The sequence below is a fragment of the Heteronotia binoei genome, chromosome 3 (genome assembly GCF_032191835.1).
Source record: "Heteronotia binoei isolate CCM8104 ecotype False Entrance Well chromosome 3, APGP_CSIRO_Hbin_v1, whole genome shotgun sequence".
Classification (NCBI taxonomy): domain Eukaryota; kingdom Metazoa; phylum Chordata; class Lepidosauria; order Squamata; family Gekkonidae; genus Heteronotia; species Heteronotia binoei.
Window position 1 is genome coordinate 91490309 of NC_083225.1, and position 26951 is coordinate 91517259.

At 41.4% G+C, this 26951-nt stretch overlaps 1 protein-coding gene across 2 annotated transcripts in view; it reads right to left on the reverse strand.

Moving 5' to 3' along the window:
* The window catches only part of AGPAT3 (1-acylglycerol-3-phosphate O-acyltransferase 3), a 155510-nt gene that overhangs the window by 36198 nt on the left and 92361 nt on the right, over positions 1-26951 (reverse strand). The window contains exon 1 of one of the 2 annotated variants that reach the window (XM_060234186.1): positions 26193-26371. The exons of the other annotated variant lie outside the window; for it this stretch is intronic. The gene's annotated coding sequence lies outside the window, so the exon portion shown is untranslated. Of the gene's footprint in view, positions 1-26192; positions 26372-26951 lie in introns of those variants that run through there. 2 annotated transcript variants of the gene reach the window in all.

Genomic DNA, 26951 nt, shown 5'->3' on the forward strand with positions numbered 1-26951 from the left:
TGGGCTCTGCCACTTCAGATAGCAGGTGAGGGCAGTCATGGCTGAATGTTCCTCCTTAGGAATGCACTTGAACCAGCTCATGAACTAAAGTTCATCACAAATTTTGGTTGGCTCATGATTCACGAAGCAATGTTTACGATCTGAAGAGCCACCAAGAACTTCCATGAATTTTGAAGGAGTTCATGGAGGTTCATGAAGAGCAGAAAGCAGGGGTTTTAATATTTCTTCGCAAAAAAAAGCTGTTTGGGTTAGATGGCTTCCAGCCATTTAAATTACTGTTTTCTGCTTCCTTCAAAAAGCAGCACGGTGCAGAAAGCACGGGTTCAAATGGCTCACAAACACCAAATGGTTCACAAACATCACAACAAACATTTTGGTTCATGAAACAGTGTATCAGTTTGTGGTTCAGCCACAAACCAAACTGCAAAAATGCTACTCACAGCCATTACTACTCCTCCATAAAGAGAACTAGCATAGCACAGAATCCTCCTTCCTCACATCTGAACAGAATTACTCAAGAGGGCTTTCTTCCAGAAGGAGCAAAAGTACAATGGTGTAATGGTTCATCTCTGGAGGTGATATAAACAAATATATTTGCATGAATTTTCCTTTATTTTACAATCCAGCCCAAGTGATTATTTTTTTGTCTGATTAGGAATCTCTGCTGTTAGATTCAAATGTTATTAACCTTGTAATCTGTTTACTGACTGATGCTTGTAATCTGGTTTTGGGTCTTGGTAAGAAAGGTGAACGAAAAGTGAAAATAATAAATCAAGAGGGGTTTTCTTATGTACAAGAAAAATTTGTATATGGAGGAATATCCAATCATAAATCCTTATCTGCAGTCTGAAATGGTGCAACTCAAAAATAAGTATGCTATCTCAATGAGAATCATATTTAGGATGCTTTCAACTATGTTTAGGATGTATGTGCTGCATACAAGAAAAAAATGTGGTGCTGGAGCAGTTTTACAAATATCATCAATTGCCAAAAAAGACAAATGAGTGGCTTCCAATCAAATCAAGCCTAAACTTTCCCTAGAATTAAAATGACTAAACTGAGGTACTTTGGTCACATTACGAGAACACAAGAGTCACTGGAAAAGACGATAATGCCAGGGAAATTTGAAGGCAGCAGGAAAAGAGGAAGGCCCTACAGGAGATGGATTGACTCTATCAAGGAAGCCGCAGCCCTCAGTTAGCAAGAGGAGGAGGAGAAGACGACAGCAGATTTATACCCCGCCCTCCTCTCTGAATCAGAGTCTCAGAGCGATTTACAATCTCCTTTATCTCCTTCTCCCACAACAGACATCCTGTGAGGTGGGTGGAGCTGAGAGAGCTCTCACAGCAGCTGCCCTTTCAAGGACAACTCTTACGAGAGCTATGGCTAACCCAAGGCCATTCCATCAGCTGCAAGTGGAGGAGCGGGGAATCAAACTGGGTTCTCTCAGATAAGAGTCCACACACTTAACCACTACCCAAACTGGCTCACCAAACAGGGCTGTTAATGATAGAACATGGATTCTGGTGGGTAGCTGTGTTGGCATGAAGCAACAGAATGAAGTTTGGGTCCAGTGGCACCTTTAAGACCAACAAAGTTTAATTCTGGATAACACTTTCATGTGCCTGCACACTTAATTGTATCTGATGAAGTGTGCATGCACATGAAAGCTTATACACAGAATTAAACTTTGTTGATCTTAAAGGTGTCACAGAACTCAAACTTTGTTTTATTGATAGTATATGCTGGAGGTTATTAATTCATAGGGTCACTATAAGTTGGAAGCAACTTGACAACACTTAAGCACACACATGCATTGTGTAGTACATCTGGGCTAGTGCAGCTTCTTTGCTATCTGTCACACACAAGCATCCTGGAGCATGACACTGTCTTACTCAATCACAGACATGGTCCAATGCGGCTGCCATAAATTGAGTTTGCTAAATCCTCTCTAGCCCTCACCCAGATAATGCAAGTTAACCCAATCTCACCAGATCTCAGAAGCTAAGGAGGATCAGCCATGGCAAGCAAATTATATGGGAGAACTTAAAGGAATACAGGGGGCGGGGGGGAGGGTGTAACCAATGTTTCCTCTGATTTATTTCCCCTACTGAGTGGAGCAGTTCACATCCTGAGCAGAATATCACTGCTGTAATCTTAAAATGGGCAATGAGCAGTCTAAGACCTGTACAGCTGCAGACTGCTGCTGAGCAGAGCTTCCTGTATTAATGAGCAGTCGCTCATATGTATCACTTAGAGGGAACACTGGACATGATGTGGAGGCAAACCACCTCTGTGAGTCTCTTGCCTTGAAAACCTCAAGGGGACACCATAATTCAGTTGTGACTTGGCAGCACTTTCCACTACCACCAAGTCCTCTCTTCACTAGCCTTTCAGCAGAGCCTTGAACTGATGCATTACAATGACAGTTTGATGACTCAAAACTGGAAGGAAATTTTTGAATTTCTTCCTAAGCCCCTGAACAGAGACAATGGTATGGTTTGAACATAAAAAGTCATGGTTTGTCACTATGTGAACAAGCTGATGGGGATCAGCAGGCTTGGCCAGCCCATGCAATAATCCTCCACAGCAAACTATGGTTTCATCTTCTTTTAGATCTACAGTCTGGCCCTCTCCTTCTCATCGAACACCAAATCATGTCATTCTTGGCCCTGACAGACTGCTTTGCTACCTACAACTCAATTTATGCCAACTCACTTTATGCCACACCTAAATGTACTTGCACTACAGCCTCCTCCTGCTACAAGTCAGCAAAACTTTAAAAAGGTATATCCCAACAGTCAATTTTCAAAATATATTTTGCAGTCACTCAAATCCTCCTGCAAGTGTTCCTACTATAAAATGACAGTTTCTTTATTAAAAGGCAAATTTATTCCACCTCCTACTCCTCAATTGCTCCCTTCCGATCACTAGAATGCATCTCCTTGCATTCAACACCACCACAAAACTGGATGGGTTTTGATTCACTTCCAAGCATGACCTTGGAAAAAAGGGAAGAGAAGAGTAATGCATGTAACCAGACTAACACTTTCTCATCAAGCAGGGATGACATAGTCTTTAGAGAGAAGAGCCAAATGTTGATCCTTCTGAGTATCCATAAACTGGTTTACAGGTCTCCTTTAGCTCACAAGGCACATCTCTTCCAATTGGGGTAGTGCATCGCAAGGTTGTAGCCTGCAGAAGTTCAAATTGCATGCCAAAAAGATCTTTCTGGTCCTACTACAAAGAGTAAGTTGTGGGAAGTATTATCTTCCCACCCCCAAATGTATAGCCTAGTTACACCTAACTGAATGCATTTCTGCTTAAAGAAAAGCCCCTTTGTAATCTGAAGCGAATGTGTGCATTCATCTTGCCCAGATATTACAATAGATTATCTATGCACTGTACTAGATTAATAGAATCATCAGGGCTTCCCCCCCAGCAGGAACGCACAGGAACGCAGTTCCAGCTGGCTTGGCATGAGGAGGTGTGACTTCCAGGATCATTTAGTCCAACCCCCAGCACAATGCAGGAAATTCACAAATACCTCCTCTCACACACACCCAGTGACACCTGCTCCATGCCCAGAAGATGGCAAAAAAAACCCCTCCAGGATCCCTGGCCAAACTGGCCTGGAGAAAAATTGCTTCCTGACCCCAAAGTGGCGAACAGCATTTCCCTGGGCATGTAAGAAAGGACCATGAGAACTAAGCACTGCCCTCCTTCACGTGGTCTGCCCAAGTTCACAGAATCAGCATTACTGTCAGATGGCCATCTAGTCTCTGGATGAAGTTAATGATGAAAAGAAGCCTCTCCAAATCAGCATTCCCCAGATCCAAAAAGGTTTCTCAAAAACCTCCAAAGAAGGAGAGCCCACCAACTTCCAAAGAGGCTTGTTCCACTGAGGAACCACTCTGTCAGGAAGTTCTTCCTAATGTTTAGTCAAAAACTCTTCTGATTTAATTTCAACCTGTTGGTTCTGGTCTGATCTTCTGCAGCAACAGAAAACAACTCTGCACCATCTTGTATACGATACCACTTCAAGTACTTGAAGATGGTGATCATATCACTTCTCAGTCATCTCCTCTTCAGGCTAAACATACCCAGCTCCTTCAGCCTTTCTTCATAGGACTTGGTCTCCAGACCCCTCACCATCTTCATTGCCCTCCTGTGGACACATTCCTGCTTGTCTATATCCTTCTTAAATTGTGGAGCCCAAAACTGAACACAATTCTCTAGGTGAGGTCTACCCAGAGCAGAGTAAAGCAATACCATCACTTCACTTGATCTGGACACTATACTTCTGTTGATACAGTCCAAAGTTGCATTGGCCTTTTTAGCCACCGCATCATTGACTCATGTTCAGTGTATGGTCCATTAAGACCCCTAGATTCTTTTCACACAAACTACTGCCAAGACAAGTCTCCCCCATCCCATAACCATGCATTGAATTTTTCCTACCTAAATGCAGAACTTTACATTTATCTCTGCTAAAATTCATTTTCTTTGCTTTAGGCAAATTTTCTAGCCTGCCAAATCATTCTGTATCCTGACTCTGTCTTCTACTGTATTTGTGACCCCTCCCAATTTAGGATCATCTGTAAATTTAATAAGCATTCCCTCTATTCCTTCATCCAAATCATTTATGAAGATGTTGAACAAAACAGGTCCCAAGACAGATCCTTGAGACATTCCACTTGTCACTCCTCTCCAGAGGATGAGGAACCACTCACAAGCACTCTTTGGGTGCGATTTATCAACCAGTTACAGACCTGCCTAACAGTAACCACATTTTACCAGTTTGTCACAATAATATGTAGAACCTTTGCAAAAGCCTTACTGAAATCAAAATAAACTATGTCTACAGCATTCCCCTGATCCACCAAGGTAATAACTTTCTCAAAAAAAGAGATAAGGTTAGTCTGACATGACTTCTTCTTGAGAAATCCATGCTGGCTCTTAGTAATCACAGCCATCTTTTCTAAATGCTCAAGGATGTTTTGTTTGATGATTTGTTCTAAAACTTTTCCAGGTATAGGATGTCAAGCTGACGAGTCGGTAGTTATGCCATTCCTCCTTTCCCCCTTCTTGAAGATGGAGACATTTGCCCTCCTCCAGTCTTCTTGCAACTCACCTGTTCTCCAAGAATTCTCAAAAATAATAGCCAGAGGCTCTGAAATTATGTCCACAAGTCCTTTTAGTACCCCTGGATGCAGTTCATCTGACCCCGAGGACTTAGTTTCATTTAAAGAAACTAGGTGTTTATGTTCTACTCCATGCCGATCCTAGGCTGCAACTCCCTCCCCTCATAATGAGTTCTGTTTTTGCCATGTTTTTGCCAACTTACATGAAATCAGCATGCCATTTTTGCTGTTAGTAATTTAATTACCACACATCAGCATAACTATTGATCTCACTGAACGCACTTTTCCAAGTAACTATAAGCAAACAGCAACTAGGCAGCAGAAAAGCAAACTCCTCCACATATGTGGAGAAGGTACATGAGAAGAGAGTCAGCTGTAGAAGTGGTTTCAGACCATCCGTGCTGTGAACTGGACCCAATGCAACACAGCATAACTAGTCACCTCCTTACTCAATTTTAAGTCCATAACTTCCAGGAAACCTTTTCTAGATAATACATTACACTGACATTGCTGAAACAATTTCTGCAATGGTGCCATCCCACTGTGGGCACAGTCTGATATGGATTAGAAAGAAATATTCTCATTACTGTCACCAATGCACAAATCAATTCATGGAGGGAGCACCACAGACAGGTTAAGTTCCTGCAGCCATTTATTAAACTGTAATTTCTGGGATTGATTTTTCCATTACACTGCCCATTTCTGTATTTGCTCTGCCTACTGCTGAAAAAGCCTATGCACCTGCAAATACTGGAGATGATTATTCTTGGCATCTTCATGATGCCTGTCCAAGTTGTGCAACTCAACTATAAGCTTCTAAAAATGTTCCTAGCTCTCAAAGTCATTTAAAAAGTTTTGGCAAAAAGCTTACTTCTCCATGTCCCTTGCAGTAATATTTTTCAAAAGCATAGCTACTATAGGAGGATTTGGAGATGACTGGAAAGACTCCTGTGTGCCAGGTCAAATGAAAGTGTGCCTTTCTGGTGGCTGTGCTTCTGGTACAAAACTGTCAGACTTCAGCACTGGTTGTCATGCACTTTTTTGTTACCATTTCTATTGTTCTTATAAACCTAAAAGGGGAAAGAGGTATATTTTAAAACCTAATGCTCTGTGTTTTGGTAGACTTTTAGGTGTATTTGGCATACATTACGAAACAAATTAAAAACAGCAGCTAAGCACCCCAGGAATCAATAAAGAACTATAACGTCTATCTTTGAAGAGAACGGTGTTTAAAAGGATCGCAATTCTAAAGGTAAAAGATCTTTATTACTCCAGGACTAAAATAAGACTTATTTGAAATAAAGATAAAGGTCTGGATCCAACCATGTTATGTTAAAGTAAGGAAGATAAAGGAGGGGGTAAATTTGGGACTAATGAACTTGGAGAAATAAGATTAAAAGAAGGAAAACAACTGTAGTTTTGAATACCTGTGGTCGGGCTAGACAACCCCCTCCGAAACAGATCTGCTGACTTGTGGGATGTCACAGGAAATGACGTTATAGAACTAATGCAAGATTTCTCAACTATCGAAAACGAGACTTCGTGGCAAGAAAGGAAGGAAGTGGCCATTAAGAGAAGGGAAAACTACAAGCCTCCTAGCCCTCTCTGGGACTATAAATCATGGAGAAGTACCGGCGGCCATTAAAAGAAGGTCAAAAGTTAAAACATTTTTAAAAAGTAAACGAGACTTGAAAAAATAGTGGAGCCGGTAGATATCATCATTAAAAGGTGAGATCTATTGGACTGTATGTTTTGATTCAATTTTGGAGCACTCCAGGAGAAAAAGGAATTTTTTTAAAAGGGAACAGAAAAGCCGCGGATGCCATTTTGAAGAAAATAAAACTTTTTTAAAAAATTAATATCTCGACTTAGGAACCTCTGAGAACGGCGATTTTAGGCTCATCTAAAAGGGCATGCCTTAATCTATAAGACTGTGATATTGAAAATTAATTTGATGAGGTCAGCTTCAGAGCCTATTTCAGCAATGGGCAGACAGTGATGTCTGTGAATAAATCAGGAGCAAAGCAGATTCGTACGAGGGCTAGGACACTTGAAGAAGCAAAAATGTCTAAATGGCAGGAGGCAATAAAGGCCATGGAGGCAACATTGGTAAAAGTAATAAAGGATTCAATAACAGAGAGTAAGAAAGAATTTAAAAAAAGACATTGAATCCAGTGCAGAGGTGATTAAAAAAGAATTTAAAAAAGAAATTGAGGATCTCAGAAAAGTCTCCCAAGCAGTGTTAAAGAAAGTGCGGGAGGTTGAAGAAAAGGTGAAAGACGAGGACTCAAGAATTGACACAGTGGATTCCACTATAAAAAAATGCAGGAGAAAGCAGTGCTACAAGACTGTAAACTAATGGAAAACCAGATACGTCTGAGAGGGGTGCCTAAATCTATTGAGACTGATTTAAGGACATATGTAATAAGAATCATTGCTGAGGTTTTGGGGGATAACCCTGATGAAACTAGTTATTTTTATGACTCTATTTACAGGGTTAATTCAGAATATGCCAGAAAAAACAAACTACCAAGAGATGTGGTAGTAAGATTTGTGACAAGAGATATGGTGGGAAAGATTCTAAGTAAACAATTTGAAAATGCATTGGAGCTGGATGGCAGTAGTGTAAGAATCATGAAAGAATTGCCAAGGAAAGTTATAAATAACAGGAGATTATACAAAAAACTGACTGAAAAGCTGAGAGAAAATGAAATGAGATACAGATGGATACTTCCACAGGGTTTAAGTTTTGAACATAAAGGAAAGAGATTTACAATTACAAACACTCAAGAAATGATGAAGTTTTTAAATGAACATAAGGAGTTTGGGGACACAGATTAAAAACAGAAAATCATAATGGATTACAAATTAATATCCTGGAATGTAAATGGACTTAATTCACCACAAAAAAGAAAGGCAACGTTTCATTGGTTTGGGAAACAAAAATGTAATATAACTTGCCCACAAGAAGTACACATTAAAAAAATGGATTACAAATTTTGTGGAATAAGCAACTGGGTGTGGAATTTTGTTCACTGGCTAAGGAGGAAAAAAAGGGGTGTTGTTTTCCATGTTAAACAAGATTTGGACTCAAAACTGATTTTTAAGGATGATGATGGTAGATATATTGCGGTGGAAGTGATGTTGCAGTGAAACTATAAAAGAACTTTATAGTATGCCCCAAATGGAGCAAAAGACTGTTTCTTTAAAGACATTATGCAACAATTAGACCAAGTGACCTATGAGCAAATTATGCTAATGGGGGATTTCAATGGAACAGTTAAAATATTTTGGACAGATCTGGGGGAAAAAATAATGAAGGAAAATTACCAAAGACATTTTTTGAGTTAGCAAAACACGAAAGTCTGGAAGATATTTGGGGGGAATTTAACCTTAAAGAACGTGATTATACTTTCTTTTCAGCAAGGCATAATTCTTTCTCAAGAATTGATATGCTATGGAATACAAAAAATCTTGGACTTATAACGAAAAAAATAGAGATTCTTCCTAAAGTAGGGGCAGACCACAATCCATTAATGTGGTCTACAAAACCTGTGAAAAAGACTCTAAGATGGCTGATAAATGAAGATTTGCTATAGAAAAAGGAAGTAGCGGTCTCTCTGGAAAAGGAGACCAAGTCTTTCTTTCAAATAAATGAAAAAGAGGACATTCAGTTTCAAACTGTGTGGGATGCATATAAAGCGGTAATGAGGGGTATCTTAATTACATTGAACTATAAAGATAAAAGAGCCAAAGACAAGCTAATGGTGGATATTCAGAAAGAGATTGTAAAAAAGGAAAAGGAACTTAAAAGAAGACCTGGGTAAAAGAAAATTATAAGGGAGATAACAATATTACAAAGTCAAGTGAGACATTTGTTAAACAAAGAAGTGGAATGGAATTTAAAAAGACTTCAACAGAAATCTTTTGAAGGAGCGAATAAACCTGGAAAATATTTGGCCTGGCAAATGAAGAAAAAAAGGGAGAATAAAACTATTAACAAAATTGTATCGGGAGGTAAGGATATTGTTGACCAGGAAGGAATTAAAAGAGAATTTTATAAATATTACGCCAAGTTGTTTAAAGGTGAAAAAGGTGGACAAGGGAAAAATTGAAGTATATTTACAGAAAATTAAAGTAAACCCCTTAACAGAAAATATGGAGAAGGTATTAAATGAACCAATTGAAAGAGGAGAAGTAGAGGTGGCAATTAATTCAATGATTAGGAAAAGCACCCTGTCCAGATGGTTTTATGGCAAAATTTTATAAAGTGCTTGTGGAGACGTTATCACCAAAACTTCAGAAATTGATGAATATTATAAAAATAGATGGGAAAATACCTAACACATGGAAAGAAGCAGTAATTTCGTAAAGAAGAAAGAGACGCTACGAATGCAACAAACTGAGATTGGGAGAAGATTTTATAAGAATGGTGAAGGCGATATATACTGAACAACAAGCAAGACTCTGTATAAATGCAGACTTGACGGAAAAGATGATAATTAGTAAAGGAACAAGACAAGGTTGCCCTCTATCTCCACTGATATTTATAATGACTTTAGAGGTTTTGCTTATGCAAATTCAAGAAGATAAGGAGCTAGAGGGTTTGAAACTGAGAGGTTTTTCTTATAAATACAGAGCGTTTGCAGATGATGTAATGTTTATAAATGAAAATCCCACTCATGCAACACTATTGTTGCTTCGTAAGATACAAGAGTATGGAGAACTGGCAGGTTTTTACATAAACAAAGAAAAATCGAAAATATTGTGCAAAAATATGTCAAAGAGTAAACAGAAAGAACTACAAAATTTAACAAAATGTGAAGTTACTTCTAAAGCAAAATATTTAAGTGTGGAAATCACAACAAAAAATATTAATTTGTACAAAAATAATTATGAGAAGCCTTAGCGTAAAATGGAAGAAATTGAATTTGTCTTTACTGGGCAGAATTTTCACAATTAAAATGAATGTTTTACCAAGAATTATGTTCCTGTTTCAAACAATTCCAATAGTGAAAAATAATAAACAATTTAGCAAATGGCAAAGGAAAATTTCAGAATTTGTATGGTCCGGGAAAAAAAACCAAGAATTAAAATGAAAATTTTGATTGATGCAAAAGAACGGAAGATTCTATTCACTTACCGTGAAGTCTTCCTTCTCTGTGGTCCCGGAGTGGTCCAGTCCTCACTCTTGGGATCACAGCTCCTCCTCTTCTATTGCAGGGCTTAACAAACTTGACCCGAAGGGGAGGTGCTTGATCCTCAGAAGTCAGTTCTTCTGTCAGCTATCCTACCTCCCTAATAATAACTCCCAGAACAATAGGAGAGAACATCTCTCGGGAAACAAAAAACAGTCCCCTCCCTCCAGAGCTTATCCTGAACCCTTACTCAAGGGGCTCTAGTGAGGGACCCAGTAACCAACACAGTGCCCACCTCCAACTCCGCAGTCCCAGGACAAAGCTGATACCCCCCCTGACACAACTGGGTGGGTAGGACTGGACCACTCCGGGACCACAGAGAAGGAAGACTTCACGGTAAGTGAATAGAATCTTCCGTTCTCCAGTGGTCCCAGGAGTGGGCCAGTCCTCACTCTTGGGACATAAAAAAGCCGAGTCCCTGGGTGGGCACTTCAGCTTTGTCCCAAGACCCCGTGTTGGAGCACCTTCCTACTGAACGCAGCCTCAGCTGAGGCCGCCTTATCAATCCTATAGTGCTTAGTGAAGGAGTGAACCGACTTCCAAGTTGCCGCCTTACACACTACCTCCAGAGAAGGAAAAGCCCTATAGGCCACTGAAGTGGCTGTTCCCCTGAGGGAATGAGCTGTCACTCCCATTGGGGGCTCCAAACCTTTTGCCTTGTAGGCCTCACAGATGCACCCCCTAATCCACCTACTAATGGTGGAGGCTGACACCTTGCGTCCATTGTTTGAAACCCTAAAGGAGACAAACAAAGAGTCAGATTGATGGAACCCCTTAGTCCTGTCCAAATAGAAACTAAGGGCTCTACGGACATCCAAACAGTGCCACAACTTCTCTGTCTCATGGACTGGATTAGGGCAGAAAGAAGGAAGCACAATGTCCTCCGCCCTATGAAAGCGTGAATTTACCTTCGGAATGATGCAGGATCGGTGAGAAGCACTACTTTGTCCTGATGGAAAACGCAGAGATCCTTATGAATCGAAAGAGCCTGAAGCTCCGACACTCTGCGTGCCGAGGTGATGCCCACTAAGAACGCCACCTTAAAGGTCAGCAACTTAAGGCTACACGATGCCATAGGCTCAAAAGGCTTGCCACATAGTGCCTTCAGCACCGTGTTTAGATTCCAAGACGGGAACCTATGCACCTGCGGTGGATTAACCAAGGTCACCCCCTTTAGGAACCTCCTGATATGCGGGTGTGTGGAAATAGACTTGCCCTTCCTAGACCCTCTAACCGCTGCTATGGCTGCCACTTGTCTACGCAGCGTGCTAGTGCTAAGGCCTTTTTCTAGCCCCTCCTGCGGAAAAGACAGTATGGCAGCAACTGAGGCATGTAAAGGGTCTTGCCCTTTATTTGCACACCAGGTATGAAAAACCTGCCAGGTAACATTATAGCTCCTGCTAGTGGAGCTCTTCCTCGAAGACAACATGGTGTCTACCACCTTAGTAGAATAACCCAAACTAATCAACTGCTGCCGCTCAATCTCCAAGCAGTGAGCTGCAGCATTTCTGGTCGTGGATGATGCAGTTTGCCTTGCACTAGAAGATAGAAGAAGAAGAAGATATTGGATTTATATCCCGCCCTCCACTCCGAAGAGTCTCAGAGCGGCTCACAATCTCCTTTACCTTCCTCCCCCACAACAGACACCCTGTGAGGTGGGTGGGGCTGGAGAGGGCTCTCACAGCAGCTGCCCTTTCAAGGACAACCTCTGTCAGAGCTATGGCTGACCCAAGGCCATGCTAGCAGGTGAAAGTGGAGGAGTGGGGAATCAAACCCAGTTCTCCCAGATAAGAGTCCGCACACTTAACCACTACACCAAACTGGCTCTCTCTAGTAGATTCCCCCTCAACGGAATTCGCCACTGTTCCAATATCGACAGACTTTGAAGTTCCTGGAACCAGGCTCTCCTGGGCCAAAAGGGGGCCACCACAATCACTTCCGCTTTCTGCTCCCGGACCCTCTGCAGAAATCTCTGGATGATCTGGAACGGAGGAAAAGCGTATAATAGAGTTCTCGGCCAGTCTGAGTTCAGAGCGTCGACCGCCGTCGCCCCTCTGCTTCTTGTTCTTGAGAAATACTGAGGCACTTGGTGATTGTCGTCCGAAGCAAAGAGATCCACTCCCGGCGTCCCGAATCTTTGGCAGATCTCTCGAAACGTTTTGCGATGAAGAGACCATTCCGACTGGTCCAGTGATTGCCGACTCAGCCAGTCCGCTACCACATTGTCCTTTCCTGCCACATGGATGGCTCTGATGGATCGAAGATGTACTTCCGCCCATCTGAACAGGACCTGAGCTTCATCCTGAAGCTTCCGGTACCTGGTGCCTCCTTGACGATTCACATAGGCCTTTGCCGTCATGTTGTCTGTTTGGATCAGGACATGAGTCCCTGTCAGTCTTTTTTCCATCTGAAGCATGGCCAGTCGTATGGCTCTCAATTCCAGAAGATTTATACTTTCTTCGGCCTCTTGGATGTTCCACTGACCCTGTGTTACCGCTCCGGCCATGCGCGCTCCCCAGCCAAAAAGGCTGGCATCCGTGGTCAACACCACCCTTTTGGGTTCCCGCAATTCCTGTCCCAAGGAAAAACGATCGGGAGTCTGACAGCACTCGAGATCTTTCAACAGATTGGCTGGTAATGTCAGTGAAATTGGGCTTTTGGTATTTATCTGCTTCTGGAAGGGTAAAAGGAATTTCTGGAGTGGCCTCGTGTGGAACCGTGCCCACTGAACTATGTCCTGGCACGAAACCATCATTCCCAACAACTTTGCCAATAGCATCAGCTTGACTCGCTTCCGTTGCTGGACTTCCAAAACCAGCTGCAAGATCTTTGACTGTCTTTCTGGGGTCAGAAAAACCCTGTCCAAGCTGGAGTTGATCTGAACCCCTAGGTGTGTCAGAGACTGGGAAGATTGAAGCCAGCTCTTCTGAACGTTTATCACGAACCCGTGCACTCTGAGGGTTTTGATGGTCAAATCTAGGTCTTGTTTCGTCTGCTCCGCCGACGGGGCCTTGACCAGAATGTCTTCCAGATACGGAAACAGAGAGACCCCCTGTAACCGGAGGACCACCACGAGAGTGACTAAGACTTTTGTGAACACTCTTGGTGAAGACTTTAAGCCAAAAGGCAGAGCTCTGTACTGGTAATGACGCCTGTCGTAGGAGAAGCGAAGAAAACCTGCGGTGTCCCTTGGTGATAGGGATATGCAGGTAGGCCTCCGACAGATCTATGGAGGCCATGAAGTCTCCCCTTTGAACAGCCAGTAGTATGGACCTCAGAGTCTCCATTCGAAACTTCTTTGTAACTACCGACTTGTTCACCCACTTCAAATCCAGTATAGCCCGAACGTCTCCGTTCTTTTTGGGGACTACAAAGAAGACTGAATATGTGCCTTGAAATTTTTCTGTCACCGGGACCGATTCGATGGCTCCTATCTGAACCAGATGGTCGATGGCCATCAGCAATGTACGATGTTTCTCGAGGGATTGAGATCTCTGTACTTCCAGGAAACGGTGTCGTGGAGGCGAATAAAATTCTAGGGAGTAACCGTTGGTAACTGTGTCCAAAACCCATCTGTCTGAAACCGTTTGATGCCACACATGGGAGAATCTTTGAAGCCGTCCCCCTATCCGACTGAGGTCCAATGGACCCGCCCAGTCATGCTGAGGTAGACTTCTTCTGTCCTTTGATTGGTTGACTTTGTTTCCCACCGAAGGAAGCTCTGCCGTCTCTGGCCTTTGGTTGCCACTTTGTTCTGTATTGCTTGAAGGAGGTTTGTCTTGAGTCTCTCCTATTTCCACGAAAGGACTGGAACCTCTGCCTCGTTCTGTTATCACGTCTCTTGGAGGGCAGGACTTTTTTCTTATTTCTGTCCTCTATAAGATATCTGTCTAGGCCTTCCCCAAAGAGTGAGGCCCCTTTAAAAGGAACTGCAGCCACTTTTGCTCTAGCTGAGGGATCAGCATCCCAATTACGTAGCCAGGTAATCCGTCTGGCTGTAACGCTAGAGGCCATAGCCCTAGCAGAGAGTTGAACTGCTTCAAGGGTCGAGTCTGATGCAAAGGCTGTGGCTAGCGTAATTTTTTTTTGTGAGTCCTTTACATCCCTAGGCAGATCCTCCCTCTTAGCTAGGTCAGAGAGCCACATGTATGAAGCCGTACAGAAAAGAGACGTGGTAGCTGACACTTTTAAAGCACTAGCAGAGGCTTCAAAATTGCGACGTAAGGCCTGCTCTATGCGCTTGTCTGTCGGATCCCTTGGCATCCCATCCGCATCCATTGGTAGTATGGAATTAGAGGCCAGACTGTTAACCGGGTCATCTACCACTGGTAACTTCAGTCTCTTGGTCGCCTCTGGGATGAAGGAGAAGAACTTAGAGAAGTTTGATGACACAGTCTTAGGCTTGGCTGGATGTTCCCACTCAGATCTGATTATCGAGAAAAAACCCTGAGGGCAAGGGGACCTGTAGGGGTTTTGAACCCGACCTGGGGATAATATCCTCCATTGCAACAGGAAACTCAGCATCCTCCTCATCCTTAGATTTTGGAGTATACTGTATCTGCAATGTCCTAATCACTTTTGGAAGCAGGCGTGGATACACATCTGCTGGAAACAGTTTGGAATGCGTAGAGGCCACCCCCTCCTCTTCCTCAGAGAGTTCTCCTGTGTCAGGTGACGAAGAGCCATCAGACAAGTCAGAATCCTCTTCTTCTTGATCAGAGGGAACTGAATGCAAATCTAACCTACTGCGCTTAAGAGGCCTTGAGGGAAAACTTTCCTTTTCCTTATCTACCTCTCAGTGTTTTTGTTTGGCTGCCCTCTTAAGTGGAGAGGTTGGGCTGGCTGCAGAGGCTGCTTGAACCTCTTTTTTGACCAGCTCTTGAATCCAAGAAAGAAGATTAGACTTAGCTTCATCTGCTGAAATATCAGCCTGATGATCTCCTGTCCCTTCTTCCTGTGCTGGTGAATCAGCCAACTCCAACTCACATGTGCCCTCCTCCAACATTGCTCCCATAGGAAATCTAGTGGAAGCAGCCATCTTAGAATGAGTGGCCCTATAGAAACACAAGAAGCATAGGTAAAATGGTTGCCATTCCCGCCAAAAACCTCCCCCCCCCCTTCACCAGCATTAACTGGTTTTAACTCCCTTTCCCTTTCCAGGGGGCCATATCCACCAGGGCCACCCCTCCTGAGTGCAGAAGCAAACAGGGGAGACAGAGGGAAGAAGGGAATGAGGGGAGGAGGGGGGGCTGAATAAAGGCGTCTGGATCCCAGAGTCCTTCAACGCTCCGTGGGCTTGTGCCACTGGGAAAAAAGGGGCTCTGGGAAGGTCTGCAGACCTCCTCTCCCCCTGGGAACTCCCTAAGGGTCCCCCCCCTTCACAGAAAGCTTACCACTGCTTCTTATTCCCTTCCTGGGAACTACCGCGTCGACCGCGCTACCTTCGGCGCTTTGGGAGGGCAGCGTGAAGTTCACGAGTCCTCTCCCTTTTGCCCAGTTCCTCTTTGCGTCTTCCCTTTAACTTGCTGCTCCGCAGGCCCCCGGGGTTGCCGGAGTGCCTTTGCAGGGAGCTGATGGGGAAGACGAATCCACGGCCCTCGGCACGTTCGTCGGACCGGGAAGAGGCCGGCAGAACAAACAGGCGCGTATGCGTGCCTCACCAGGGAGGCTACTCCAGCGCTTTGATCTAGGCGGGAGGGATTTCCCCCCTCCCTTTTCACCCAGAGAAGAAAAACAGCGGCTTGTCTTTTCTCCCTGCCAGGAGATTTCTTTTGCCACTGACTCCAGGTACTCTTTCTTGAGTTTTCTTTCCTTTCTTTCTTCTTCTTCTTCTTCTTCTTCTTCTTCTTCTTCTTCTTCTTCTTCTTCTTCTTCTTTCGGGTCAAGAGCCTCAAAGGGGCTCTAAAGCACGTCCTGCTTAGATGGCAGGGCTGAACAAACTGACTTCTGAGGATCAAGCACCTCCCCTTCGGGTCAAGTTTGTTAAGCCCTGCAATAGAAGAGCTAGTTTCAATTGCAACAGATTAAGAGTTTGCTTGAACAGGACATTAAAAATGATGGAATAAGACAAGAACAAACAGAACTGGAGAGAATGCTGTTTGGTGATAACGAAAAATTGATTTCGAGAATTTATAAACTGTTGTTTAAATGGTCTACGAAAGATGAAGTAGGTGATAAATGGGTGATAAGATAAAATGGGTGATAAGATAAAATGGGTGATAAATATAAATAAGGAAATACAGATGGAGTCATGGGAGTACTTATGGAAGAACTCTATGAAGATATTGACATGCTATAACATTAAAGAAAACTGTTTCAAAATGTTATATAGGTGGTATATGACACCTAAGAAACTGGCAAAAATGAATAATCAGGTGTTGGACAGATGTTGGAAATGTAAAAAACATGAAGGATCTTTCTACCATATTTTTTATTTGTAATATGTGGTGGACTTGTGAAAAGGCAAAACAATTCTGGCAAATAATTCAGCAAAAGATCTCAAGCATTTTGGGTTATAATATTAAGAAGGCACCAGACATCTTTTTGTTAGGATTACAAATGGAAAAATTTCCGAAACAAGATAGAACGATAATTTGGTACATGCTTTCAGCTGCAAGGACATTATATGCGCAGAGGTGGAAGCAGGATAAAATACCAGAAAAGTGGGACTGGACTTTAAAAGTTATGCATTGGAGTGAAATGGACAAGCTTACAAGAATCTTAAAAGAAAATGATCTAGAGGAGTTTAAAAATGAATGGGGAAAATTTCAAATATATGTTGAAAAACAATGGAAGGTTAAAGGATACTTGGCGATTTTTGACAATAGTTGAACTTTGGAGGAAGAATACATGGACTAAAGTCAAAAAGCGGGAATATGGGAATATATTTTCTTTTTAATTTTCTTTTGATAGGGACTAAAGGATTATAACGATGGATTATAGTTATAACATATGGTTTTTTCTTTCCTTTTTACCTTCTTGTTGTAAAAATTTTTTATAAAGATTCTTTAATTGAAAAAATTACCTTTTAGTTTTAGCAATTTACTTAAAATACACCATTGGAGGTGTATTCTCTCAGTCCCACCTAAATCACAGGGTGTCTGTTGTGGGGAGAGGAAGGGAAGGTAATTGCAAGCTGCTCTGAGACTCCCTCAGGTAGTGAAAGGTGAGGTATAAAACAAAGTCAACTTCATTGTTAGTAAAAGGGCAAGAAACAATTAATGGCATAATTTATGAATAGTCAGTGTACATATTTCTTTAGCCTGCAGGTCAAAATTTCTGTTTCCAAACAAACAGCAAGTGATCTAACATAAATGAAGAAAACACTACCTCAAATCTCTTCAAGATAAGTGGTAGCAAAAAAAATGAATTGTGTAGATTGTAGGTGCATGTAAGGCCACACAGGGTTTAGCAATACAAATCAACACAAGGGGGAAGTAAGGGAGAGCTTTGGTTACCTACAGGCATAATAGAAGCTAAGGAGTACGCAGGGGCAATAGTCAGATGATGAGTATTAGTTCCACCAAAGCATGTGTGATTTAAATAAATACAAAAGCAATAACTAGCTCCATTCAGAGATGCCTAAGGATCTGGTTACAGAGATAAAAGATGGTTCTGCTCTGTAAACATAAACCTCAGCATGCAAGAAAGTCACTCAAAATGCCTTGCGGCTTAATGGAACATTCACTCTACTGGGGAATAACAAAAAGAATCCCTAGATTTCCGACCGACATTATGAGAATTTTCCAAACACAAAATTCATTTTAAAAAAAATATGCTCCTTTTCAAGTAGAAATATACAGCTTGTTGTATTGGAACAGGATTCAAACCATTTCAGAGATGACGCCATGAAGTCACTATTTTATTTTGATATGGCAAACCGTGGTATCTCAGACAAGCCAGATTCACAACGTTATATACTCCAAATGAAGCTGTGATTTATATATATATTAAGATGCTATCAGGTGTTTCCCTCTAACATCTCTCTCTTCAGCTTTTAAGCAGATCTTATTTTCTACAACTGAACTATAAAGAATTAAAACATTAAATTAATGAAACAAAGATGATGTGCATGAAGATATACAAATCTTGAAATCAAGAAGTGACACCAAATGACCATGAGGGATAAAAGATAATAAAGATATTTTGACAATAATAAGCAAGATCAGAAACATAGAATCTTACCCAACAGCCAAATTTTGTTTATAGCTCCAAAACAGCTGGATCTACATATATGCTCAACACATCCCTCTCTCTCTCTCGGCTTGGCTTCGCGAACGAAGATTTAAGAAGGGTGCAATACAGATGAACGAAGATTTAAGAAGGGTGCAATAGTCCACGTTTGCTGCAGGCTCGCTGGTGGCTGACAAGACCAATGTGGGACAGGCAGGTCCGGCCACAGCGGCTGCAGGGAAAAGTCTGATCCAAAATCCAAAAGTCTGATCCAAAATTGGATCAGAAAAGTCTGATCCAAAAGTCTGATCCAAAATCCAAAATCCAACACATCCAAAATTTGCTAAATCATACAAGACACTGTATCAGGCTTTACTAGTGAGAACTGCTAGAGTACCTAGAGTAACCTACCAGAGAATTCTGAAACCACTTTTTATTTACAAGACTTAAATGATTCCCCATTTCTGCTTTTTTCTTACTTCCCACAACTTGTTATGAATGTTTTTCCCACACATCCATGAAATAAGAACAGGGAATAAAGACATTATCCTAAGTTTTCTATATAAAGACAGAGACTGTTACTGCAAATTCTGTATCTGCGTTGTTCTTTTAACAATGATTCACCTATGCCACCTGGAATTACTAGGTGACACCACAATAATAATATAATTTATTCGCCACTGTGTGTAGAAGCAAATTCAACAGTATTGGGTTCATTTTTAAGAGGTATATGCCCTCTTTTCTGTTCTAGTCACCCTGGTAAAGTTCTGTGAGTTCTAAGGAAGAAAACATAAACGACTGTTCTAATACTCCTTGTTTTCGCCTTGTATTTTAGCATCAGACATATTTTTTGCCACTATTATTCATTATAATGAAGAACATAACAAACCTATGCTGGTAGTCACACTTGCTCTAGCCACACATGTTCTAGCTACACCAGTTGTTCATATACAGAAATTCACAGCTGCACAGAGCCCAACATGCATACTGGATTTTTAATATATATTTATTGGATTCATATCCCACCCTATACTATAAATCTCAGAGTGGTCACAATCTCCTTTACCTCCCCCCCTCCCCCAACAACAGACACCCTGGGAGTTACTGGAAAATCTGGAAGCTGATAAAAGATTTTTCCAGATGGGAAAAATTAAAAATCTTCTGGCAGGGCAGAATTTTGGAATCAAGATGACTATATTGTCAACACTAAATTTCTTGCTTGACAGTTTACCTATACATATAGAAGAAAGAACTCTGAAAGAATGGCAGAAACAGATAGATAAATTTATATGGAATGGTAAGAAACCAATAGTAAGTTTTAAAGTATTACAAGATGAGAAGAAGAGAGGAGGGCTAGCAGTTCCAAACATAAAATTATCAAGCAGCTGGCCTGGTTTGGATTGTTAATTGGATTAAAGAGCCAAGACAAAGAATAGTAAAAATGAACTAGTAGATGAAGGGTTACATAATTACTTATAGATCAAGAAATCAATAACTATAACACAATCAAATATGAACTGTTGAGAATATGGTTTGCATGCCAGAATTTACCGAGTCCTCCAAATTCTCCGCTCATGTCCCCAATAGAGGCCTACTACAATAAGAACACCAGAAATAAGAACATTTTCTGCCCCAACAGATGGTATCAGGGAAAAATTAAGTCAGGGAAAAGTATTAAGAATGAAGAAATAAATATTCAAAGGTTGTTATAAACAATTAATCTCCAAATTAAAGAAGGTAATAAACAACAAAGGTTAAACTTTAAGAGAGATGACAAAATTTGAATACCTGATATTAGAGTTGCCAAGTCCAATTTCGGAAATATCTGGGGACTTTGGGGGTGGAGCCAGGAGACTTTGGGGGTGGAGCCAGGAGACACTGGGGTGGAGCTAGAGGGTGGGGGGACGGCTGCCGCGCCGCCTGTTCTCCGCTCACCGTAGCTGCTCCTCTGAGATGGGCTCAGGCTGAGCCCATCTTGGAGGAGCAGCTAAAATGAAGCCGAGAAGAGGTGGCCCTGCTCTTCCAGCAGTTTCTGCAGGAAACACCGCTGGGCAACTGGGCCTCTGAGGACGGTGTGCGGCCGCAGAAGCCGCCCGCCCCATCTCGGGGAAGCCGCGAAGGCAGCAGAGAAGGGAGGGCGGCAAGGACAACCCCCCGGCCTCCCTCCCTCCCGTGCCGGGGCAGGGCAGGGCGCTCACTCACCTGGGGTTGCTGGGACTTGGGGGGGCAGCGGCGGCTGTGCTGCTAGAGGCAGCTGACCACGCGGTCGGTGTAAAGGACGGGCTTGAGGGTGCGTGAGTGCTACGGGCGCAACGGGTGGGGCGTGGAGACCTTCTGCTACGGCTGGCTGCAGCGCTCGCGCACCCTCAAGCCCGTCCTTTACACCGACCGCGTGGTCAGCTGCCTCCAGCAGCACAGCCGCCGATGAGGATCACATGGGGTGCGAGCGCAGGCGGCCCCCCCAACCCCCGCCGGTGATGCTGCTCACCCCCAGCATCCTCCCCAGCAGCCCCCGACGCCGCCAGCAGCAGCAGCAGGAGGACGCCGCTTCTCCCCCCGCTTCCGTTTTTTGGGGGAGCGGGGGAAGAGGCTCGAATACCTGGGGTCCCCCGCTAGAGCGGGAGGGTTGGGACCCCTACCTGATATATATGCATCAATGGGAAACTGTTATGGGAAAGAGATACCAACATTTACAGCCAGTCAGGCATTAAGAGAAAACTGATACACAATGTTCCAAAGGAAAGTAATTCCAAAGAATATAGGGAAAGTGAACAAAAACTACAAAGAAAAATGTTGGAAATGTCAAGTTATAGATGGAATTTTTTTGTATGTGGTGGACATATAATAAGCAAAAAGTTACTGGAAAGAAACACATGGAGATATGCAGAATAAATATTAAATTTCCCATGGAAGCTAAGAGTATGTTATTAGGTATACTGCCTAACACTTTGCCAAAAAAAATTTGGAAGATTCAAGACATATGGTGACAGCAGCTAGAATTATTTATGCAGCCAAATGGAAAGCAGACATTCACCCCCAATTAGAAAGAGTGGGAAAACAAACTTGCTAAGTATGCAGTGATGGTGAAACTAACATTATTTTAGAAACAGATCAGTTAGGAAATCCGAGGAGAAATGGAAGCAGGAGATAAATCTAGAATGAGGAGTAATTTAAAATTTTGTATATAAATGTACTGCAATGAAGAAGTGGAATAAGAAGTAGTTTTAAATGTTAAATGTTGACTATAAACGTGTCCCAACAAAAGTTCTTTTCATTGTATTTTATAGACAGTGTTTTAAAAATTCTTCCTCAGTTCCTGTGGCTCACAGACTGAATCTGACCAATCTGGACTCAATACAAAAAACAGGAAGAGTTATAGGCTCTAGTTCTACATCCCCTTCATGATGTTAAACTAAATAAGAACAAAGGGCTGGTTCCAGATTTGAGGGGCCTTTGAGAGAGTACCCCCAGGGCCCCCCTCTTCTCCTCTGCCAACTATCCCCCTCTGCCTCCCTTCTCACCCACTATATACCTGTGTAACCTTTCCATACAAGCTCTACTCACCTGCACTTACAGAAGCTTGCTTCACCTACATCCCCATTCCAACAATGCTGGGCAGTATGTACAGCTGCGAGCATGGATGGCAGAGTATTTTCAAGCAAGTGGGTGGGGAAAGGGTGGATTGGCAGCAGGAGAGGCACATAGTCATAGGCAGCGAGCCCTGCCAGAAGCACAAGGCCTCAGCAGCTACCCCATCTCAGAGTATGCTGACACCAGCCCTCTAAGAACATTTCATAACAATTCATGACGATTTTAACTGTTGGGGGCATATTTTCCATCAGTAGCAGAGGTCTAAAGGCCATCACTGGCAAGAATGAAAAATTTGCCAGTGAACAAATTTTTAAAGAAAAAGATCTCTCGCTTAACAGTATTCACATACTGACAGACCCCAGAGATGTTAATCATCGGACCTTCATTTCTTCAAGTTCAGTAAAAATGGAGAAAAATTACAGTCCTTGGCCCAAATAATGTATATTCCAAGAGGTTATAAACTCAATTACTCTCTCTTAAACTACAAAAGCTTTTCAATTTAAAGGAGTGGCAACCCAAGCAGAACATGAACAGAGCATTTATAAAAGGGAAAAACCCATCATGTGATTGCTTGCATACATACAGTAGTCAAACTGATGCACAGGGCTCAAGTCATGGAAAACTCTTGTAAGTATATAGGTCAGCCAGCAAAACACAGCATATGTGCTCAATCCAATTAAAGTCTACTCCTGTTTTAAAAGTCCTTAAAATATTCCATATATGCAAGCTGCAAACACAAACAGGAAGTGTCAACAGTAACTACATTCTAAAAATCACCAAATTTTGTAACACCTAAAGCTCTTTGCAAAGTGTAACAGTTAACATTTCCAAATATAATGCAAACAGAAAAATCTTAAATCACAAAACGGGGTTAGCATTCCATCAGAAAAGTGTTTTTAAAAATCCATCCACATATCTTTTCCCAAAGTCTGAAATCAGCATATCCTTACTTAAAAGTCCAAAACAAAATTGAAAGTACTGTGATTCTCAGCCTACTGAGTTTTGGAGTACAGAAAAAAAGTTTGCATGCTTATAAAACCTTGTTTGCATGCTTATAAAACCTAGTTTACCCAGAAATCAAACTAATGATAGCACAAGTTTAACTCAGATGTACTCTGAATTCTTCAACACCCTTTGTGGAAACAGAAGTAACGCACATTAATAACTGATCGATGCAAGCAAGAACAATTCAGTTCATGGGTTCTTAACCTGTGGTCTCTGAACCCCATTGTGAACTTAGAACAAAATCAGGCTTTTTTTGTATATTTCCTTCTTGTTACTTCAAAAACTGACTTCATGAAAAAAATATTTTACATCAAGTTATGTTTGTTTCATTCCAAAGAAATGTGAGGTGGCATGGACAGGTAACAGAATTGTCACTGTTGCCATGTTATGGCATCCAGAATAGTTTTTCATTGTTAGGGATTAAAGAAAACATACTCTGCCATTAAGATTATAGACATCTCTCTTTGTTTACACTGGGTCACTCACTAGTCAGCAAGGTTAGGAAAACTACAGTTTAAGTACTAGAAATAATTTCCAAAATTTACAGGACACCATCATCTCCAAGCATCTGATACTTGTACAACCACTGTCTTGAGGTATTAAGAGCGCCAGCTTCCAGGTTTAAACTGCCACCCTGCCATGGAAGATTGTTCTGTGATTTTGGGTCAGTCATACCCTCTCAACCTAACCTATGTCAAAGGGTTGCTGTGAGCATAAAACAGAATAAGGGAGAATGATGTAAGCTGTTTTGGGTCCCCCACTGGAGAGAAAAGCAGGGTATAAATGATTTTTAAAAATATCTTTTTGAGGGCATTTTGTGGCTCTCAATATTCTGCAGACCAAAAGCCCTGCTAGACTGTTCACATGGACTTATTCTAGTTCACTGTTTCTCAGGCTGCTGTTCAGTAGCCTCTGGGATACCAGTATACAGTTTTCAGCACTAAGAAAGAGGACTATGTATAAATACCATCCCACTCTGTCCTTTTTTCAATCATAATGGTATCCATATCTTTATACAACAGTAATTACATTTTTATGAGGGATTTCTATTTAGCTAAGTTTAAATAGGTTGCTTTGATGTCAAGATCGTTGGCGGAATAATGGCAAAACCAGGCTAATCTCTCAATATGCAAAGCCAGCTACCAGCAGTCTCTGACCTCATCTTAACAGTCTATCCTAACCGAAAAAAGACAATCCAAAGGAGCAACAAACCTCCAGAGACAAAGCAGAAATTGTATTAATCAGGATAAACAAAATAGTCATCTGAATTATTCTGACAGTTTTCTTCAAAGCAAACAAAAGAATTGTCTGCCTCTGGTGCCAACCAGTGAGATAAGTCTCTTTCATATAGCCTATCTAACCTTTACTTTTCAGTCCAGCTTTTGCACAATTTAAGCTAACGATTCCATGTGGGCATGACAATACTTCTGTATATTTTTTCCAAGAATGCCGTTTGCAAAGACTTGACTGGGCTATACTGAGGAAAACAAGTATGCTAGTCTAGGATTTTTACCATTCTTACTCCAACAATTTTTCTCTCTTCATAGATCTGGCTGTCTGGAATCTGAATATCTGGGGCAATATTTCACTACTATAAAGGTGTATACTTTCAATAATGCAAATAAAGAATAGCAGCACTAAATTTAACTAGGTGCGAAGAATGAATTTTTTCAAATAAAAATAAACAGTGATGCTATGTTCAGTTTTAAAACATACCATCAATGTCTGTGAGGGGGGGCCTTGTTCAGCATCGAGAACTACTTCTGTGAAATGCATAATTATTTTTCTTAAACTGAAGTGCTATCAAAAGTCTGTAGCTAAAAAAGAGCTTTGAATCTCTACAAGTAACCGTTCCTATTCTAGATCATCAATAATGTAATGTTAACTTAGTTTTCACAGTACTCTGATTTTCAGTGCCCACGTTCAACAAAAATGAATATCTACTATTTCCAAACATAACTGTAGTCATCACCATACTTTGAGATTATACAATGCTGGGACTTAATTTTTTGATACAAATCTGAACATTTACCATTCTTGAAATTGTTTTAATCTCATTTACACAGGAGACTGTTACAACAAAACATTCACAACTTTCTTTCTTAAAAAGAACAAATTAATACAATCTATTCTAATACAATGCTTATGCATTTATAGTGTAAACTATCACATTTTATCCCACGCTTCCTCCACAGAATTTAGGACAGTTTACATGGTCTCTACCACTTCCACTTTATCCTCACAATGAATCTGAGAACAAAGTTAGAGTCCAGAGGCACCTTTAAAACCAATAAAGTTTTATTCAATATATGAGCTTTTGTGTGCATGCACGCTTAATCTTTGCGTGCACATGAAAGCTCAAACCTTGAATAAAAGTTTGTTGATCTTAAAGGTGCCACTGTATTCTAACTATGTTCTATTACTTTAGACCAACACAGCTACCCACCTAAATAAATTTGTGAGGCAGCCTAGGATGACTATGGTGTAACTGGCCCAAGGTCATTCAGTGAAGTTCATGGCTTAGTGGTGATTTGAACTCAAATCTCCCTACAGCAATTTAGACACTACTGCTACACAAGATTTATTAGTATGGCCTTTGATGAAGGCATCCCATAAGAAGTGGCAGCTGACACCGAAAGTATACTGCCCTCATGATTGCATCCCAAGTACTATGCATTCCCTTGCCATTGTATCATCCCCTGAGCTAGCAATTTCTGTACATACATGACAGCTATCAGAACAATTACATATTATACCTGTTCAATAGGTTTGAACTAGTGGAAGGAGTCAAACAAAATGACCAAATTTTCTAGAAACATTCTTCATCTTAGAGGAGATACTACAATGTTAGCTATGCATTAACAAGCCATTTCTTTCCCATCTAAACACAATTTTTTTTTTTAAATTCCTCTAAGCTCTACAAGTGATGAGCAGGACCATGATTAGGAAAAACGATCCATCCGAGGAGAAACAGAACTATATTACACCACAAGCAATACAGGCAAAGCTTAAAACAATACACAATCCCAACTTCATAAAGAGGAAAGTATAGCCAAAAGTTACTGCGTCAAGTCTTACTTACCAGTACACGTAGTATGCTATGGCCAGTGCAATCAAGGTAACACAAATTCCAGCTAACAAAAATATTCCTGCTTGGTTTGTCAACATCTTTCCTATTTATTTTTTTTGTTGTTGTTTTTGCAAAATAAGAAAGAAGTGGCGGGAAAAAAATGGAATGAAGAATAACTGGAAGGTGTCCGTCTCCGTTTAAACGAACAAATCAGTCTTGACAAGAAGGAAGGATTATGATGACCAAAGCATACTGAGGTAAATCTGGAAACATGGCTGCTGCTAAAAGCTACCTCCTCAGCAACATGAAAATTAGGACAAGCGTCTTCTCCTGTTATCACAACAGGAGATTTAATGACCCATCCAAGTTTTTAAATTCCTAGCATCATAAGAAATCAGTATAAACCCAGGTGTTCATGAATTAAGCAACAAAACAGTAAATACCCAGGAATAGATATTACACTATCAGAACTAACATATCTAGTCTTTGCCTTAATCCAATAATCGTCTTATGGCAAACTGCCATGCTACAGTTGACCAGAATATCTTGAATTGTAGTGTGGGAAGGTGGGGGAAGGGCAGGGAGATGACAGAAAATACAAGCATGGTCTGGGAATTTTTTTTAAGGATTAATCTGTTATTCAAAACATTTTAAACAAAGCAAGTACTCAATGGTCAGGCAACTTATATCTTATCAACTTTAATGCAGCAAGTACATTCTTCAAACATGTAGTACAAGAAAAAGCAAAAAAGCAAGCACCCCTCCTTCCCT